Source organism: Episyrphus balteatus, chromosome 1, assembly GCF_945859705.1.
Source record: "Episyrphus balteatus chromosome 1, idEpiBalt1.1, whole genome shotgun sequence".
NCBI classification, from domain to species: Eukaryota; Metazoa; Arthropoda; class Insecta; order Diptera; family Syrphidae; genus Episyrphus; species Episyrphus balteatus.
The window spans coordinates 157511751-157525607 of NC_079134.1; the positions used below are offsets into that span (position 1 = coordinate 157511751).

The 13857-nt window shown below is 29.4% G+C and overlaps 1 protein-coding gene across 2 annotated transcripts in view; it reads right to left on the reverse strand.

Annotated features, from left to right (window-relative positions):
- Window positions 1–12070, reverse strand: part of LOC129921360 (microtubule-associated protein futsch) — a 35862-nt gene extending 23792 nt beyond the window's left edge. Inside the window, exon 1 of one of the 2 annotated variants that reach the window (XM_056003156.1) lies at window positions 11691–12070. The gene's annotated coding sequence lies outside the window, so the exon portion shown is untranslated. Of the gene's footprint in view, window positions 1–4410; window positions 4716–11690 lie in introns of those variants that run through there. The other variant, XM_056003157.1, reaches the window with a different exon arrangement.
- Between the last annotated feature and the right edge of the window lie 1787 nt (window positions 12071–13857).

A 13857-nucleotide genomic window follows, 5' to 3' on the forward strand; every position in this document is an offset into this window, starting at 1 on the left:
TCAACATTATGGCACATGATTTTTCCATCAAAGAATGATAAAATAAGTTTCTATCTTCTACTTTAAATACCTACCTTTCTGTTAATTTGCAAAAGGAATGTTTTTATCTTAATTTGACTTAATTTTCATACTTTCAATACTTTAATTTTTCTTTTTCGCTAAGCCAAAAGGCTTAATTAATGCCCCTTAAAATCGCAGATATCAGATAACATGTTTGCATTCTTTGAGCCAACCATACCCAAACCACTCAATCAGAATGATAAAGTAATTTTTCGTACAATGACGTAGGCGATACATAAAGTTGTACATACTTCAAGGTATTTACTTTATTGTTTACTGACTATCACTACGTCATCACATCAACGTTTTTGCTTTCATTTGTATATACCTACATGTAGACAGATCTTTCAACCTTTCTCTCTCTCTCTCTCTCTCTCACTTACTCTTTCAGATAGATAGATACCAGGGTTCGGACTTCAGTTTCAAAATTTCGAAGCAAATTTGAAAAAAAAGTGAAGTAGATCCAAAATCTCGGAAGTAGATTTAAGAATTAAACTTTCAGAACATTTATTTACAAAAAAAACGGTTAATTCAGCATAATCTAACAAATTTTTGATCAGGAATTCTCCAAAATCAGTCAAAATTACTTTGATAAACTTTATTTATATCTTGAATTCGAAGAATAATCCATTCATCATTTGAGATTTCAGTCGAGATTTATTTCTCAATGCCTCAACCAGATTTAAAAATGAAGTTAAATCCCTTTATCTAAATTTATTATTTGAAAAATATTTTGCAATCAAGAAATAGAAGTAGATCCTGAAAAAGAGAAGTAGGGAAGTAGATTTTATTTTTTTCCCAAAATCGAAGTAAATCTACTTCGATCGAAGTAAAGTCCGAACCCTGATAGATACCTTTAGAATTTTGTATGGGCGAGTTGTGTAAAGTAAATTTGAGATAATGCCAACATGCAATGCTGACATTTTTTTTTATTAATTACAAAAAAAAATTATTTTTATAATTTTTTATTAAATGCACAATATACCGATTCTTTATTTACATTGAACTTAAATTTTGATTTTGAGAAATGTTGAATGAAAAAATATCGATTTATTGCAAAAAAAAAAAGACAAAAAAAAAAAACAAAATGGATGTCTTTTCATTTGTTTTAGTTGCTGGGTACATTTTTGTTTTTCAGAGCATGATATCAAAGATTGTGTACCTACGTAAGTAAATTTCTATTTTTTTATAAGTGGGCATTTTTTTCATTAAAATATTTTTTTTCCAATATTGTGTGATAATTTTTGTACCTAATAATGTATTGTAATTTATTTTTATTTTCTCCGTAGGCAGATGAATCGGTATCTATACCTACATAATGTAAACGTATCTACCTAGCAATTAAGACCAAAATTTTTAACATTAATGATGCGGTTTTTTTCTGAATTTTTTTTTTTATTTTATTTTTATTTTGAAAAATAATTGAGCAGTAAAAAATTAAAATCGAGTTTCTTCCTCGAAGATAATCTCTATCAAGTTTGGTATGGTTGCCACATTCTAATTTTTTATTTGCCGTATTAAATATTTTTTTATTTTTATTTTACTCTTTTTTATTACTTTAAATACTTTTTCAGTAACAGCGTTTAGTTAAATTAAAAAAAGAAACAAATATTTCAAACTGTTTTTGGATATTTTTTTTCTTTAAAAAAAAAACTTTTTAATTATTTTTTTTGTTAATCGATATTTATTACTAAAATGCTATCAAGATAATATAATTTTGCTCATATTCCATGGAACGGTTTTGGCAGATTTTTTGTAGGTATGTTTTCTTTCTTATGTATTAAACTTTTCACTAACTAAAGTAGCTTAATACATACAAACTTAAAATATTAATATGTGATTAGAATTACGGTATTTACAACTGTAAAAAAAAGTGATTTTTTGTCATCTTAAAAGTTTGTTAGATGAATAAATTAATAAATTTGGCGATTTATTTCAAGTGGTATTTAAGTATAAAAAAGTCGTAGAAGTGTCAAAAAAAAAGATAGGAATTGTCTCTTTTTTATGAAAGAAAGTAAAAACAAAATAATTCTAATGATTGTACGATTGCGCTGTCTGAAAAACATGTAGTACTAAAATCGTAAACCCAAAAAGTATGTAGCTTTCAGGCTTTTGTTTAATCACTATACGATCAGTTTTCAATGTGATATAGCCTTCCAAAAAACAATTAAAAAAAAACAATTTTTTTTTGTACGATTATTATGGTATTAAATTTATATCAAATTCGCCATGTGCTATGCATCAATCGAAGAAGAAGTATGGAAAAGAGACAAAAGAGAGAGAGAGATAAAAGAGAGAGAGAGATATAAAAGAGAGAGAGAGAAAAAAGAGAGAGTGATAGAAGGGGGAAAGAGATAGAAGAGAACATAATTCTTCGTACGTCACAAATTTCTAGAGTACGTAAATCAATATTTTTACGTATGGTTTCTATTATTCTTTTCTTGCACAAGTCAAAAAGCTTCGAATTGTTCCAAATCTTTTTTTCTGTTAAATTTCAAATGACCAAACATTTTAGTATCTCGAGAACAAGATTTATTATTGAAATAATATGGAAAAGAGACAAAAGAGAGAGAGAGATAAAAGAGAGAGAGAGATATAAAAGAGAGAGAGGGATAAAAGAGAGAGAGAGAGATAAAAGAGAGAGAGAGATATAAAAGAGAGAGAGGGATAAAAGAGAGAGAGAGAGAGAAAAAAGAGAGAGTGATAGAAGGGGGAAAGAGATAGAAGGGAGAGAGAGAGAGAGAGAGAAGGGAGAGAGAGAAAAAAACAGAAATAAATAGAAGGGAGAGAGAGAACGAAAGAAGAGAGTCAGAAAGGAAAAATAGAAAAGAAAGCAAGAGAGCAAGAGAGATACTTGAAGAAGCCAGGAAAAAAGAGAGAGAGTAAGAAGAAGAGTGAAGGCAGAGAAAAGGTCGTGTTATGTCATGTTAAAATAATTACAAATAAATTATAATACATTATTATAAAGTGCTTGGCTACATGATTACTAAAGAGAACAATATCTGCATCTATTCACACTTACTGAATCTTTAAACGAAGTTGTGCAGATTCTTCAAAAAGTTCATAATTTTAGGCAGTTAAGGCCAACACAATAAGCAAATACGGGCAATATGGTTTCAAAAAAATTGTAGTTAAAAATTAAAGTTATGATGGCGATTATGGTACACTTTGTAAAATAATTAAAATTATGTTTAAAATTAAACCGAACATCATAATAAGAACATTAACACAATTTACGTTAAAAACACTAATTTAATAACTTTAATCCATTAAAAGTTAATTTTTGTGTGACTTGCTGCTTCGAGTACCAACGAAATTAAAACAATTTATAATTTATTTGAAGAAGATGACTTATTCTTTTTTTTTTGCACTAAAATTTACAATAACACTGCACTTTTGAACACTCGCGGGGAAAAAATTGACATTTATAGTGTATTACTTATGTATGTACATTCAGGTAATAGTATTTTTTTATTTTTATAAAACTACCAAATTGCCCTGTATTTCCTTTGTGCCTCTTTTTGAGTAAGAAGGGTAGTCCAACCCTGTTTAAACATTTTTTTTTTTTTTGTAATACCTACCTATAAATTTTTAATATCTCACATGTCTTTACTTATCTTTTATCAATTAATAAATTTAAATAAAAATTAATAGCAATAAATATTTTTTTTTTAATTTTGTTGTTTTTTTTTTATTTCAATTTATTAAGTTTCTCTATAGTAAATTTTAGTTTTTATCTAAACGAATTAGTGAAAAAAAAATTAAACCCCAAAAATTAAAGTTGGCAACCCTAACACACTCAACAAAGTACAAACTAAATGCAATCATATTTTTTCCGACGGCAACAATATTTTTGCCCTTTCAATCAACGTTAAGTAGGTAGGCTCATGGGTACTACCTACAATGAATTAAAAACCGTTAATATTTTCACGTTCTACTTAGATATCAAAATAAATCTCAATTAAAAAAATTTAAAAAAAAAATTAATAATAAGCCTTTTATCTACGCGTATCATAATTTTGATGAGCTAAGTACCTATATCTTAAAATTTTCTAAAATTACTTTAAGTACCTTCATAACTAAGTTGTTATACATAGATATACTAAGTTCGACTTTAGAAGTACGTACCTACATACCTACAAATCGACGCGACGATACCAACCTAACAACACTAAACAAAAACATGAAAAAAAAACGAGAAAGAGAGAGAAAGGAAAACAAAAAACAACAACCTATGGTGAATCATCAGCAAAATAATTCAATGGAAACAAAAGTCCCAATATAGGTAGGTACATACTAATCTAATCATCTGTTTTTAATTTGTATATTTTTTTTTAATAATTAACTCACCTTATTTTGAGCACAAAATTTATCTTGAAATATTTTTTTTTTTTGTTTTCACTCACAAAGCACTCCCTGTTAGCTACACTTAACGGAGAGAACTAAATTCGTTGCAAATGTTTCTCGTACAACACCGATAGGAGGCGCAGCGCCGCATTTTGTAAGTATGAAGATTTGACAATGTGATGTGTGTATATGTATAGGATCATTTTTAAAAGTGTATTTGTGATGTTTGAATATGTTGGTAAGTTCGCCATTACTACATTTTTTTACTAATTTTTAACAATTCACACTGAGTTTGAAAAACTAAGTTATGGAGAAAAAATCAAATTAATAAAAAAAAATTAATGTACCTCATGCACAACCTTATTAGGAACGAGCTTCACAAGAAACATGAAGTGAACATTTTTTTTTTCCACACTCATCCAAAAATAGCACATTAATAATTTTATAAATAAAGGCCAAGAATTTAACAGCTGCCTACCAACCCTACCGGTAACTAAAGGTTCAGAGTTCTAAAATTTATAGTTTTTAAAACACCAAAACAATGCAAGAAGTTGAAGGGGAACCTACTCGCATATCAGTTCACAAGGAGGAAGTCAAGAGATGGGATAAACGGTGTCAATGGCGAAACTGAATACAGGCGGCAGTAAGTAATTTCTTCTAACTTTTCTCAAATAGTTTACCTTTGACCTCAGTTAATGGGTGATGGTATATAAATTTATATTTAAGAAAACCTATCTAAATAAAATAAAAATAATTCAGCAATAAAAAACAAAAAAAGCTCTCAAAAGCTCTAAGTTCATTGTCGTTCGTAGGCGATGTCTGTGACACTTTAATGGAAAACCACAAGTCAGATACTTATAAAGTGCATTTTATTTTTGTACATAATTTAGATATTAGTTACAGTTCTGTTAATATCAAATAAATCTTCTTTTTTGACGAATCTCATATAAAGTTGTTGAAAAACAAGATTCTTTTAATTCAAATCCGTTCTACTTTAAATGCTCATGCGGCTGCCTTGGCAATACATACAAACATGTCTAAAATTTCTTCCCAGATTACTTTACTGAATTTGAATTTTGACATGTTAAGGTCAATTTTGACAATTCGGCAATCAGCATAATCATTGGGAACCTAAGCATCTAGATAGGTATTTCCAAAAACAAAATCGCTGAGCTTTTATTTCACTGACGTCGACTGTATCTATGTATACTCGTGTGTATAACAATAGCATGGTCGAAGCATGTTCACCAACTAAAATTGTATGTAGGTACGTTTTTATAAATGTATCTACATTTTTGTAGATTCTTTGTGTATGCTTGTTCGGTTTTAATAAAATGTGTTTCAACGGTTAAATAATTTTTTAAGAAGTTCAGCCTAGGAAGTTAAAACACTTCTTTGCATAATTTTTGTATCGTTTTCATATTGAATCCGATATTAATATTTTTAAGTACCTAGGTTTATTTTTATCAAAATTGTATTTGGCCTTTTCAATGAGTTAGATGATAAACTTCTATCTGTTAAGCTGAAGACCATTTTCACGCCTTGGATCAGATGTGGCATGTGGCGGTTATGTTAGTAAAATAATAATTGAGAATATTATTGATTTTCTTTCAGAAGAGAAAAAACAAGATGGCTGCTTCTGGGTATCATAAAACAAAATATACCTACACAAATTCATTTTGTTAAAATGTAATCAAGTAATGACAAATTTGAAAAAAAAATTCTTTTTAATTTAAAGAAATCGCTAAAATTATTTTCTGTTAATTGTACGAGTAGATACCTATAGAAATATGGCAGAGGATGAAGTACCTGCTTGTGCTGATTTAAGAAATGCACATTGACAAAAAAAAAGCTGTTTATTAATTGGGTTGGGAAGAGTTGCCGCCGATATTTTTGTTTGTATACTTGTGTTTCAGATATACTGTAAAGTGATATTTACCTATTTTGTATTTAATAATGTATGAAAATAAAATGTGTGACGGTTTGCACGAACTTGCTTTGATAGTTTTAGTTGCTAAAATTTTTAAAACCCTTCACAATGAAAACATGAAACAAAATCTTAAATAAAATTGAATTCTAAAAAAAGAACGCAATTTAATTTCTTTTATTAAGATACATTTTTAGAAAAAAAAAGTTCAAAATCTTTAGAGCCTTTAAAAAAAAAAAAACTACACATTTTTTTTTGTAAATTTAATAAAAATAAGATGATTGATACCCGCGAAAAGAATAACTTAACACCTTATAATTTAAAAATAGTTCTAAAAGAAGTTGGTATGCTTTTTTTTTAGTAGGTACAAATTTATTAATCAACATCTAAGCCCAAAGTTTCAAATTTGATTTTTCAAAAATTAAAATCAGTTCTTTTTAATCCAAAAACAAAACATTTATTTCCAATTTATATACATAATAGTTATGAATAATAAAATTCGTTGATATTGAATCACAAATTAAAAAGTAGTCCTATGAAACGCACAATTTTCGAAAAAAGTTAGAACATTTAATTTTTTCATGAAAATAGTTGGAGCCATTTAAACTTTGTCAAAATTGGAGAAGATACCCTTATTTTTTTATCCACACAGATTAATAAAAAATCTCTCTGGAGAGTCTCCATACCAAGTTTGAAATGAATCGACTCATTCGTTTAGGCTGTAGAAGTAGATTGTTATACATACAAACACTAAAACTAAACAAGCAGGTGGATTTGCGGGACACACTTTTTTCGCAACATCTATCATGGTAATTCCATGTCTTATTGCTATCTCAACGTTTTTTTTACGAATACATAACTTGCTATACAGTGCCCGACATAATTCTTCGTACGTCACAAATTTCCAGAGTATGTAAATCAATATTTTTACGTATGGTTTCTATTATACTTTTCTTGTACAAGTCAAAAAGCTTCGAATTGTTCCAAATCCTTTTTTTCTGTTAAATTTCAAATGACCAAACATTTTAGTATCTCGAGAACAAGATTTATTATTGAAATAATAGATCAAAATACAAGTTTCTTAATTAAGATTTATGTATATATTAAGTATAGTCTGTTTGTCTGTTTATTTTCCGGGCATAAAATCCATGCAAAACGTTTTTTGGTTTGGTTTTTGCTTATATGCTAATATTTACGCAATTAAAAAAATTCAATTTCAAATTCAATTTTCCATTGTGGCCGCAGAATTTTGATCAACTACTGCACATTTAGCCTCGAATGATTTCAAAGAAATCGTTTGGTTTAAAAACTTGTAATAATACATAACTCTGAAAATTTGAATCGTTAATGATTTTCATTTAATAATGTTGGTAACCCTATTTTTTAAACTATTTTATTTTTACGATTTCAAAAATGACTGTACAAAAAAAAAATATTTTTTAATAATAACTTCATAATAATATAATAAATTTATAAACTATATAATATTCATTACTATCTATGGCAACCCTTTTCAGCGTGAGAAATAACAAGAAAATAGACTTCGCATTACACAACTCAAAAATTTAGGGTACGCATGCTGACAACAAAAGAACACAATCCAGAACCTGCGAAATGAACAAATCATTTAATTTTAAGCCCTTGGGTCTAAGCGAATAATACTTTTTGCCTAACAGCTGTAAATTACTAGGTATCTATTGGAAATAATATCAAGTAAGCTTTAATAAAAAGAAAGAACAACTTACAACTAAGAAAGAAATTGACTTACCTACCGCTACCTATATCTTGATACTTAAAGAACACCACAAACTAAAAAAAAATGTCGCACAAAACACTACCATAGAGCTTCAAGCGAACGCGAACACTGGTGGCAACATAACGAAGTAAAAACTTGCTAGTCCTCTCCAATTGTGTATTATGATGTTAGATGAGAGAAGAGAATAATTTTTTGTTCGCAAATAAAAAAACAACAAGATGGCGACGTAAATATTTTGAGTTCAAAACTGAAAGAATCGGTTCAGCTTGATAGGTACCTAGTCTCAAAAAAAAATGAATCTGCATAAAGGCCAATATTAAAATTTGAATAATAAATTGCCTTAGGGTCGTCCTAAGAAAAACCCTAAACCTCACATATTTTTTTATGATAAAGGCAGAATGAAACATCTCAACATACTTTGTAGACATTGTACCAGTCTACCAATGAAGAGGCACATTCTCAACTTGAACAACCTATCCCAAATTCAGGTAAAAATATTTTTAAATTCTACAAAATACATTCTTTTAGACCAAAGAAGGTGACAGTGTATCAGCAAAACTATTGAAATAAAATTAAAATAAAAAACAGCCGTAATATAAGAACAAGAAAAGCTCATAAAAGCTCAAGCATGCTTGTGGAATAACTACGTCATGAAAAAAACTATCATCGTCTTCTCGCATTTAAATTATTTAAAAATTCGTCAATTTTTTTTTTCAATTGAGTCTAATTTTTCGTTCAACACAAATATATAATCGTTGTGTACATTTCAAACTTATAGGCAAATAGGTACCATTAAAACCATCTCAAACATCCAATGAATAGTCACCCAGCTTTACAAATTTATCTTTAAATAATAATTGACTCAAATAAAGTGCAAATACCATGCATGATATCAATACTGATTAACTACTCATTAGAATTGCATGGTAATCCATAAAGTTAGAAATTACTTCGCAAAATTACTCAATAATTTATTGCCCTTTTCAAGAGCACTAGGTACGTAGATCAATTTTATTCTTTTACTCTCTCACACTCTGAATTTATACATTTATCAAAAATGTAATGTGTGATTTTATTATTGAGAATAGGGGAAGAAAAAATAACCGGGTTGAGCACAAGAAACGTGTTCCTGTACCAACATTAAAAAAAAAAATATTTAAATTAATTTTTTTGTGAATAGAATTTTGAATGTATGAATAAGATAGGTTTTTATATATTTTTAAATTGTTAATAGAAAGTATTTGTGTATTATACTATTTGTTTTTAGTTGCGTGGCAAAAAATCAAAAAAATCAACCGTTTTTGCTTGTTTTCAAGTTGAACAGTAAAAGCTCATTATTTCAAAGAACAAGTAGACTTAAATTCGATTCGTACAAATTCAGCTCAATATGATTGCTTTTTACATAATGACTTAGCAGGTTACAACAATCTTGTAGTTGTAATTAAATTCATATAAATACATACATTCAATGTACTGTACACACAGTCAACTCCCCGTATCAAGATTGGTTCGAGGTGAAGAAAAATTTCAGTTGAGTAACTTATATACCTACCTACCTATTTCCTTTTAACAATTTCTGTTTACATTTCTTTAAATCGAAGTTTCTCTAACTCGAATTTTTCTTCTTTCATTTTGAGAGTTCGAAATAGAGCTACAAGGATACTCCGTTTATTCCATCAATTTTGAAAAATTAAATGTCCAGTTAAAGTATAAGTATAACAAATCAACATTATATGTCTGTGGCAACAAGGAAAAACAACATAAGTCAGTTTTTACAACTTTTCAGGAGAGCGTTTTGAAAGTTTGGCTTCCCATAAGAAGTCAACGCTAGTGTCATTTTTCTTTTACCTCTAATTCATAAATCGCTTAAGATAAAAATACGAAAAAAATATGGTAGATAGAATCGCTTATTGTGCATCAGATTTTGTGAAAATCTCAATTTCGACATAAGTTGACTTATGTTGTTATTCCTTGTTGCCACAGATGTATGTAAGTGGAATAGAAAACACAAGTAATAAACAATTTCATTTAAAGCAAATATTCACAGAACTTGATTCAATAAAGAAGCTTTCAAAAGCTTTTCAACGTCACTTTCAATATCATATTCATAGAACAAACTTCTATAGAGTACAAAACTGGTTATCGTTAGTGACGATTTCTACATAAAAAGTAATATTTGTTCACAAGGCAAACATAACATACATACATAAAACCTTGCCATAGTTCAATGAACTACAATTAGATGTAAACAATTTAATAAAAGTTTATGAAAAAGTTCGTTTATTAAACTATTAAAATAGTTTAAAAAAAAGTTGGTTTATATTAGTTGATAACACATCAAATAAATGAGCCTCCTTTATAAGGACATTAAATTAGGACATTTTTATAAAAGCATTCAAAGTCTTCATTCCTTTTAATCTCGTTATTTACATCAATTTGCTCGAATGAATCTTTTACACTACAAGTTAAGTACTCGCCACAGCTGCTTGAGGTTGAGCTCTTTAACTCATTCCTTAAGCTTCGCACTCAGGTTTATTTTTGTTTATTGAAAGAAAAGAAAACTAAGTCTGGGCTAGATTCCTTTCGATTCTATCCCAACCATCGAAATCAATAAATCTCATATTTCACAACAAAAAAAGCTATCGATTTTTTTTTTCAGAAAAACAAAAAATGTCACTCTCGCCTTTACAAAAATATGATGTATGGCTTGGGAAAGTTTAAACAATTTTTTAAATGCACAGCCTCTAATAAAGCCTCGGTACCAACCAATTGACTATTTACAATATGGAGATTAAAAACTAATTCTCCTACTTACTCCTACAAGAGTGTCTTTTCCGATTACATAAAAAAAATCTTTCGATTACATTACCTCGAGAGGATTTTTTTACTGTGTCCACAATTGAGGAACATGACCAAACCTTTGAGCGTGAGAAGTTAGACCACTACATAATAATTAAACCTATCAAACAAAATGAAAACGATGCTTTCATTTTCTTGAAAAAAAGCTTTTATTTTGACTCATACATCCCCAAGGTCAACTATTTATATTCCTTTACTCAGGGCATAGCAGATATTTAGCTCAAAAATTAACTTTGTTAACCAAAGGACATACAAAATATATTCTTTTTGACATCGCCCAAAACTCTGAGCTCGTGAAAGATTGAAGATAAATCTATAACAGCTTTCTGGAAATTACCCGGTTTACATGGTTTTGACTTATACTTCAATGTTTAGGCGTAGATCTGTGCCCTTATTTTGTATTCTCTTGTTTAACCCTATTCCAGAGTTTTATACCGTCGACTGTAACTTGTTATTAAAGGTTGTTCTAAGTGCATACCAACTTCAGTTTATAAATTTGACCTAAGACCTTTCTAAATCATTTAACAACAAACATGATTCTCATATTTTCAGCAATATACCTATCCTTAATATAGTAACAGAAGGTCTGTGCCCAACTCAGAATTCTATGATATTTATACACATTAGTGTCTGTAGGTCCAAGAATGAATGGAGGTGGGACGAAAGGTCCGTGAAGGTATATGTACATAACCTGCTTCCTAAATTAAACAAATAAAAAACATTCTTTCCAAATAAACTTACCGCCAATAAAAATTGATTCCAATTTAAATAAATTCCTATCTTCAATACAATTCTTTTGAATAGTTTATTTTTTTTTTACAAATTCACTTGATATTTAACAATTTAACCAAATAAATCAAATCGATAATACAAGATTTGCCGAACACACTTTCAATGCGAAAAAAACAAATCGTATTTTTTCTTTCACATACAAACTATGCATAATAAATAAAACAAACTTTCAATTGGATTTGTTTATTGTTTACTAAATCGGATACAATAATTAATAAATGTGAGTTTTTTTGTTTATTAAAAGTCACAGATTAAAATAAATAAAATAAAAATTAAATGCGAAATATCTCCGAAACGATGCGACAACGGAACCAACGCGAACGGAGACGGACGCCTCTTTTTTTTTTGTTGCCAACACAGAACGAGACAAAAAAAAATAATTGACATTTGGAGATTAGGCGCGTCCCACAAAGAAAAAAACTCTGAGGGATCAATGTCATTTTAAAATAGAGCAAAATAATTTTGTGGGACAAGTTTCTCACATGAATCCAATTTCTTCAAATCCAACACTTCAACTGCAACTTTTCTTCAAATATTTGTGAAACAATTATTTCGCAATTAATAATTTTGTGAAGCAAGCTCAAAATAATATCATATTTTCCAAATTTTCATTAAATTGCTCATGTTCTTAGCACTTTTATATCTGCACACCACCAAAAAAACAATAACGTCAAAACAATAAAAAAAAATTAAAGACAGAGAAAGAAAACTGAGAAACGAATAAAAAAAAAATTCGTCTCAGAAATCTCAGAAAAAAAAGTGGGCGCTCAGCTCAGTGATCTCTCTTTGTGGGACGCACCAATTCGGAAATTGACTTTTGGGAAAGGGCGCACTTTTGAATTTTTGAAATGAGTAAGGTGACGAATGTTTTATTATTTTTGTGTGAAAATATATAAATATACAATTGTTTTTGAAAGTTATTTCATATTTTATTCTTATTTTTAAATTATTTATGGAATTTGGATTTCATTTTTAATAAAAAATGATGCTTCACATTTGAGTTTTTTGTAAAAATAGGCGAGTTCATATAAGGTCTGTTTGGTAACTTTTTTTCGCAAAAAAATTTGTTTGATGATAAAGGCTTGACCACACCAGAAGGGTAGCGGTAGCGGTACATTTAATTGTTTGAAAAAAATTCCAAACTTGGAACCTCAATATTCAGGGGTGGAATATTTTTCATACAAGTACCCTTACCGCTCTTCGTACCACTACCGCATACCTTCCGGTGTGGTCAAGCCTTTAAAGGACTAGCACACCAAAAAGTAATACGGTTGCGGTACAGGTAGAATGACACATAGTACTGCAGCAGGGGCACACACTGGTGACAGTATACCGTAAGCAGTACTCAACATGACTCTTTTTGAACTCTATTTTCAAGCCATGAAGCGAAACGAAAAATTTCCAAAGTCGACAGCGACTGTTAAATATTTAATCCGTGGCTCAGCAACTTTTATCTTCTGAAATCAGTGGTATGTGGGTAAAGCCAAGCACGCAGCTGAAGCTAAACGAATTTACCAGTCTCCAAACTCTACTGCAAAAATGCTAACGAAAAATAAGAAAACAAGTTTTAAAGCAAAAACAAAAAAAAATTTCATTCAAGATTTCGTATTGATATTTTTGTATGGTGGATGACTTCAGAGCCAGACATCGTGGGTTCAAACCCAGCGGTCGGCTCAGAAGTTTTTTCTAAATCGCCAGCTTAACTGAAGCCACCTGTGCGATAACATGAGACAATTTTCAACTATGTCTCCTCCTCTGTGCCACGTAGTTCAGTGTTGTATGTTCTTCTCTGGTTCTTTCTCTCTTTGTCTTTCTGTGTTGTATTAATGTCTTGTGTTGTATCAGCAAAATGGACCTAGATTCCGAAGCTGCAGTGTTTCTAGTCCGGAGATTTATCTTCAGACTAGTTTAATATGTAATGTAATGTATTTTTGTATGGAAAATTTCGTTTCGCTTCAGCTGCGTACTAGTCTTTATTACTCAATCTGCCCTGTTCGTTATTGCGTTTTAATGGCCATCGGCAATTCCCATAGAAATTTTTTATTTTTGACACCATCTCTTATTTTCTATCGACGACCGACGAGTTCTGCTGGTTCTGCTCTTTATTTTATCTGTG